Source organism: Anser cygnoides, chromosome 3 (genome assembly GCF_040182565.1).
Source record: "Anser cygnoides isolate HZ-2024a breed goose chromosome 3, Taihu_goose_T2T_genome, whole genome shotgun sequence".
Taxonomy (NCBI): domain Eukaryota; kingdom Metazoa; phylum Chordata; class Aves; order Anseriformes; family Anatidae; genus Anser; species Anser cygnoides.
Genome location: NC_089875.1, coordinates 68,816,279 through 68,823,199, shown reverse-complemented (window position 1 = coordinate 68,823,199; position 6,921 = coordinate 68,816,279).

Here is a 6,921-nt window from a genome sequence, read left to right as displayed (position 1 = left end):
GTGAGCCTGGGAGCCTGAGGCTTGTTCCCAATGAGGAAATAGCCATCCTGGTTTCTCTGGGTGAAGAGAATTTGCTCATTTGTTGCATGATGGTGGGTTTCACTGCAATTTAGTTCCCGTCTGGGAGCTGTGTTATGAATAAACTAATAACCTTGCAGCTGACATTATAAGACTTCCTACTTTTGATTATAGCTCAGAGCTAACTGCAGAGGGTAAATGGGGCAGAGCCAGCTGAGGGAAAAGCTTTAAAAGCTGAACAGCTGGTGGTTACTGAGGTGACAAAGGAATAGAAAGCAGTAAATAAGGATGTTTAGATGAAACCAGTTTCTGCTGAAGAGGTAATTATGTTTTCTAGAGGGTAAACTCATTTATCCATGTGGGTTTTGCTTGATTTGGTAGTAATTTGCACACTATTTGAGAGTTGTGTGTTGATGTGAAGATGTAGACTTTGCAGCTGAGGGTATTTGGAAGTATTTTATGTTTGAAAATAGTTGCAGGACATTCTGGGTAAAAAGAAGGGGCAGAGATGAATTAGGTAAAAGTGATTAAACCTAAACTGTAAACAGCTAGTGGACTGACAGTTGGTCAAGAATTGCTGTAGCTGACTTGCTTTGAAGAAATAGTAAATAAAAAGAATGAGGGGTTATAGAATCACAGAATGGTTTGGGTTGGAAGGGACCTAAAAGGTCATTTAATTCCAAATTCCTGCCATGGGCAGGGACACCTCCCACCAAACCAGGTTGCCCAAAGCAAGCTGGCCTTGAACACCTCTAGGGATGGGGCATCCACTGGCAACCTGTGCCAGTGCTAAAGAAAGTAAAAATGCTACTAAACAAAGCAAAAGTGATCCAGATATCTACAGACCTGTTTGGCTGTCAACATATTTTATTGGATTTACGTGGCAAGGGCTTGGTAGCAGGGTTGACCCTGCAGGGCTGACCCTCTGTGAACAGAGCCCAGCAGCTGCCCAGTGTCAGATCAGAGCCAGCTCCAGTCAGCTCCAAAAGGGATCCACCACTGGCCAGAGGATCTCATCACCAATAAGCGATGTTGTTTGTGCCTCTGTGAGAGCAGATTTAAGAAACAGGAAAAACTATTGCACATAGAATCACAGAATCATAGAATGGCCTGGGTTGGAAGGGGCCTCAAGGATCGTCTAGTTCCAACCCCCCTGCCATAGACATGGATGCCAACCACTAGATGAGGTTCAGGGCCTCATCTAACCTGGTCTTGAACACCTCCAGGGATGGAGGATCCACAACCTCTCTGGGCAACATGTGTCAGTGTCTCGCCACCCTCTGAGTGAAAAATTTCCTTCTAATCTCTAAGAGAAGCAGCCCTGCAGCCCCCCAGGTCAGTGCAGCAGGAGGCCAGGAGGTGCTCCAGGCACACAGCAGCAGTTCCCCTGCGGCCTGTGGAGAGGCCCCTGGTGGAGCAGGCTGTCCCCCTGCAGCCCATGGGTCCCACACGGAGCAGATCTCCACGCTGCAGCCCGCGGAGGAGCCCCCGGTGGAGCAGGTGGATGTGGCCTGGAGGAGGCTGCGGCCCATGGAGAGCCCCCGCAGGAGCAGGCCCCGGGCCGGAGCTGCAGCCCGTGGAGAGGAGCCCACGCAGGAGCAGGGGGTCTGGGGGGAGCTGCCGCCCGTGGGGGACCCGTGCTGGAGCAGTTTGCTCCTGGGGGATGGACCCCGTGGTACGGAGCCGTGTGGGAGCAGTTCTTGAAGAGCTGCTGCCTGTGGGCAGCCCCCGCAGGCTCAGTTCGGGAAGGACGGCATCCCGTGGGAGGGACCCCGCGTGGGGCAGGGGCAGAGAGTGGCCGTGAATTGCAGCGGACGAAGCGTTAGGGACTGACCGCAGCCCCCATTCCCTGTTCCCCTGCTCGGCTCGAGGGGGAGGAGGTGGAAGAAGGCGGATGGGGGGAGGAAGGTGTTTTTAGTTTACTTCTAGTTTCTCACTGTTCTAGTCTGCTAGTGATAGGCAATACATTTCATTAGTCTCCCTCCACTGAGTCTGTTTTTCCCGTGACGATAATTACTGAATGATCTCTCTGTCCTTATCTCAGCCCTTGAGTCCTTTTCATAGTATTTTCTTCCCCCTTCCCTTTCAGGAGGGGGAGTGAGAGAGCAGTTGTGGGGGAGTTCAGCTACCCAGCTGAGTAAAACTACCACACGTATATAAGCCTTTATAACCATTCAGGATTTGATAGAATGGAGAGATGGTTTACTTGAAAGAACTTGACTTGTTTAGTTTAAGAAGTTTAAGATTGAAAAGAAAAATGTTTAGCCATTTTAAGTACATCAAGTTAGTAAACATCAGGACTCTAATGTACAGGATGAGATGCGAACTCCAGAACAACTTAGTATGAGATTAGTGAACACTGAAGAAAGTTACAAACCACCACAACGTTAAAGTTCTGGGATAGCTTGCCAGCAGGAGTAATGGTGCTTAAAAGTTATCTAGGCCTTGGTTGGTGCTTGATCAGCTGTTAAAAAGAGTTATGGCTATGGGGACAGCAGAAGGCAATAGTAGAAAAGTTTGGAACATAAGACTGGAAAAGACATTGTATTTCTAGGAATAAGAGCAAAGCAGTTTGCTGAAAAACTACAGTAAATCACTCCCATTCTTTAAAATGCCATTAATATTAACGGGTTATTATTTCTCCAAAGGTTCAGGACATCTTGAGACACCGAAAGAGGTGAAAGGTATTTATTATCAGGAAGACGTAGACTCAAGAACTGTCTGCACCAGTCTACATGGCTGTCATGGCCTTCTGCTTTGAGGAGCTGCATAGTAAATGGTTATACTCTGCCTTGGCCTAAGGGAAAGGTTACCTTCCGTTGAAAAATTGCTCTGGTTGCTGGTTTTGACAGAAGACAGACTGTCTGCAGGAATCCCTTTATCTGAAGGACAGACTGCATCTGAAATATAAAAATTGTTTAAATAGTTGAATCATCCTTGCCTACTTCATGCTATTACAAGAGTCCCATCCTGCTAATGAGGCAGTGAGATCTGTTGTGTGTTTCTGCATCTAAGGAAAGCAAAGGCATAACTTTGGTTTACTCTGCCACACCTTCACCAGCACTTGGCTCACCCTGTCAGAGCTTCAGTGCTCTTATCTGAGTACTTTTCCACGTGTCTTTTAAGTCTTAGGATTTGAGACTGTTGAGTAAAACAACAACAGAAGCATTTGGCTTGTTTTCATTTAGTCTAAACTCTGGGCATCTATCAGAAATTATTCTAAATGTTTACTGCATTGAAAATTTCCCTAAACTTTACCAAAATGTTCTGAAGTACTCATGATCTTATATATATCTCCTAATTGTGAGGATGACCATCACATTTCCTGAAGGAAAATCTCAGTTCTTAGTTCTTTTTCTGAACACACAAAGAATTTGTATCTTTACAGAAAATAAACCAGACCTACATCGTGGCTGACAAATAAGTAACTGTGGTGGTTCTGAAGCTGCAGTATCAAGGTCAGAAATTAAAAACATTGGTTTATGGAAAACACTACAATAATAGTCCTAAAATAATTTATAAAAGCTCTGCCTACAAGTTTGCAGCTCCTGCTGTGAAATGCTATGTGTTTTTTTCAACACGTTATTTTTATCTAAGCCATCTTTAAAAGAAGCAAGCACAGAATACAAATATGTACAAAGTGTTAATCTTACACTAACATCTGAAGTGTCATCTGAATAAAACAGTGTATTACCAAATTTTGGTAAGGGATGTGGTGATGTATTTAACAGGATTAAATTATATTTATTTTCCTTTCAGAATAAATTATAAATGTCACAGTTCTGCACAGCTGAAAAGACTGAATTAATTAGCCTGTCACCTGAGAGCTTTCGCCCTTTCTGCAAGGGAATGAAGTGCTTTGAAAGAGCACTGGAAAGGGCCCTCATCCCTCTTGACCTTTCCAGAGATATGGCAGACAGATCAATAGGGAAACGACTGCAACAAGCCGACACCTTGCAGAGAGGGTATGCTTCAGGAGTCAAGAGTCCCTAAGTAGGTTATAAAAACAAGGATGTCTACTGCTTTGTTTTATGAAGAGGTCTTCTGTTGTCTTGGTTAAGGCTGAAGTAACTTCCAACCACTTTGCTGGCTTTTTTTTTTAATTGTCTGTATCTTCATCAAAATCAAATTATTATTTTATTTATTTTTTTTCTGAAACATCAGTGGTGCAAATGTATAGTAGCTAATCATGGGGCAGGGGGACCTGAGGCAATTGGAAATGGTTCTCTAAGGTAGAAATTATGATATGCTGGACTTTCTATGGTTGTTTCTCTAGACTATTTGGCTCTTAATTAAAACCGAACACCATTATCTTAGAAACCCCAAAGGTACTGGTGTTGGTAAGAACTGGTGATGGCTACTAGCACTTGCAGTCAGAGTGCTTTATATACTGCTGCAAAGCCCATGCTCTGGATGTGATAATGACAAAGTAGTTTGTTCCTGTGATATTTGGTCAGCTGTTTCCTTGCAGGTAGAGGAGTATAGAAGAGTACAGAGAGAGGAAGTAGCTGCAGCTGAAAGTTCGTGTGCTGGATCCCTGCTTTGAGGGTGAATTCCACCAATTAAATCCTCTCTGTGTGACCCATTATGTACTATTCGCCTTTTAATGTTGAAGCCTGATTGTGAAGAATGATGCAAAATAGAAAAGATTGTGTGGGTTGAGTGCTCCTGAATCCCCTCTGACAAGCTTTCATGTAGTGTGTGCTTTTCAGTGTTTGGGTATGGGGGAGAGGGAATCCTGTTTACAGAGCCTGCTCTGTCTTCTTTACACATTTCCCAGCAACCAAATTTAATATAATGTTTGCCTGTAATCTTTTGCTTATATTCAGTAGGCTCTGGATAGCTAACTAACAAAGGGAAAACAAACAAACAAACAAAAAACCATTAAGAGCTGCATGGACAAGCGAAGTAATTATGTTGATGTTAGCAGCCAAACCAGGTATATTTCTACTAATCACTCCAAAAAGAGACATAAATACCACAAATGACTCAGTAAGGAACCTTTACAATGTTTTTTGGGTTGTTACTCAGCAGTAGAAATAAGTAAAAAAATAAAAACTTAGTCTTCCAACAGCTCAGAAGCATGTGTTTGCATGCCTCGTTGCAGGTGGTGCTGAATCGCTCAGCGCTGCTTTGTAGCTGAATGGCAGACAATTAAGTGAACAGGATTCATAAATTGTGTCTGTACCAGCAAACTGAATGATGCCTGGAACTTTAATGACTGTGACATTAAATTTTTAATATGGTTCCTGGCTCCTTGGGTGAGTCCAAATGTGCTCTTCCAGCACAGGCCAACTGTTCCCAATATAGAGTATGAATGTGACACAGCTATTCTGGAGGTAAAGAGGTTTAATGCAAAGGATAAGCTGGCCCATAGCAGTTGGTGTCAGGGCCAGAGAAAAGGCTCTGGCACTATTCAGTGGTTTGTGCAGGTTTTGTGCAGGAATAGGCATCATCCCTGGTCAGAGCACTCTTTTAGAAGACCAGAGACAAGCTGAAGCTGATTGCAGTAATAAACTAGCAGTTGCCTAGTGTGTATAGCCATGAGGTGACCCACCTGCAACATAATGCTCTAGTCTCTGGCCCTTGCTTTGAGGATGTTTCTGTCTTGAAATTAAATGATTAGTGGAGAAGTTAAAGAGAATGAATTCTTCCCCCAAACAGACCATAAATGTAGCTTATAGTTAATGTAGAGTAATATGCTTTCGTGCTCTTCTGGCTCAATTAATCTTGCTTTCCCTTTATTATATATTAACGTAGCTTGAACAGGAATAATGGACCGTGTCTTTACATGCATCCTCCTACAATGGTGATTAGGTACTTCTGTGGAAAGTGAGAAACAAGGATTTATAATTTTTTTCACATTTGTGGATCTAACCCTGACAAATTGCCTTGGGGGGGTAAGATGAAGAATGAGACTGAAATTACTGGGTGCTGACTAAGATTGTATTCATCAGTTTAAAAGTTCAGTATTCTGTGACATGATTTAGGGCAGCAAACTGGATACAGGCAGCCTACAGGCAGATCCATGAGTTATTCGTATAAGCAAGTGCATTGTGGATGTCATTTGTTATGGCAAATCCCCCTTCTAGTATGACGCTGCCAGGAGTTTGAAGTCTTGTCTGTTGAGAAATGATTGTTTATGGCTGCTGCCTTTTCAGACATCAAGTACTCCAAGGTAAACAGTGCTCATACCCAGAATAATATAGGGACCAAAGAAAAAAGTGTACCTGCCTTGCCCCCTCTCTATACCCTCCTTTAGCAATTCGCATACAACGCTGCAGTGGTGTGGTGCTGTGTTTTTTTTAATCTCTCCTGTCTTCTGCTTTCTCTCTTCTATCACAGAATGGTTTGGGTTGGAAGGGACCTTAAAGCTCATCCAGTTCCAACCCCCAGCCATGGGCAGGGACACCTCCCACCAGACCAGGTTGGCCAAGGCCCCATCCAGCCTGGCCTTGAGCACCTCCAGGGATGGGGCATCCACAGCTTCTCTGGGCAGCCTGTGCCAGGGCCTCACCACTGTCTGAGTAAAAAACTTCTTCCTTATATCTAATCTAAACCTACTCTCTTTCAGTTTTAAACCATTCCCACTTGTCCTGTCACCACACTCCCTGAGAAAGAGTCCCTCCCTATCTTCCCTGCAGGCCCCCTTCAGGCACTGTAAGGCCTCTGTAAGGTCTCCCTGGAGCCTTCTCTTCTCCAGGCTGAACAACCCCAACTCCCTCAGCCTGTCCTCACAGGAGAGGTGCTCCAGCCCCTTGATCATCTTTGCGGCCCTCGTTCTAGTAGGCCCATGTCCTTCTTGTGCCGGAGGCCCCAGATCTGAATGATCACTCTAACTTTGAAAGTGCCTGGAGGATGTTTTGTGGGTGCTGCTGTCCAGGAAATGTCCAACTAGATCAT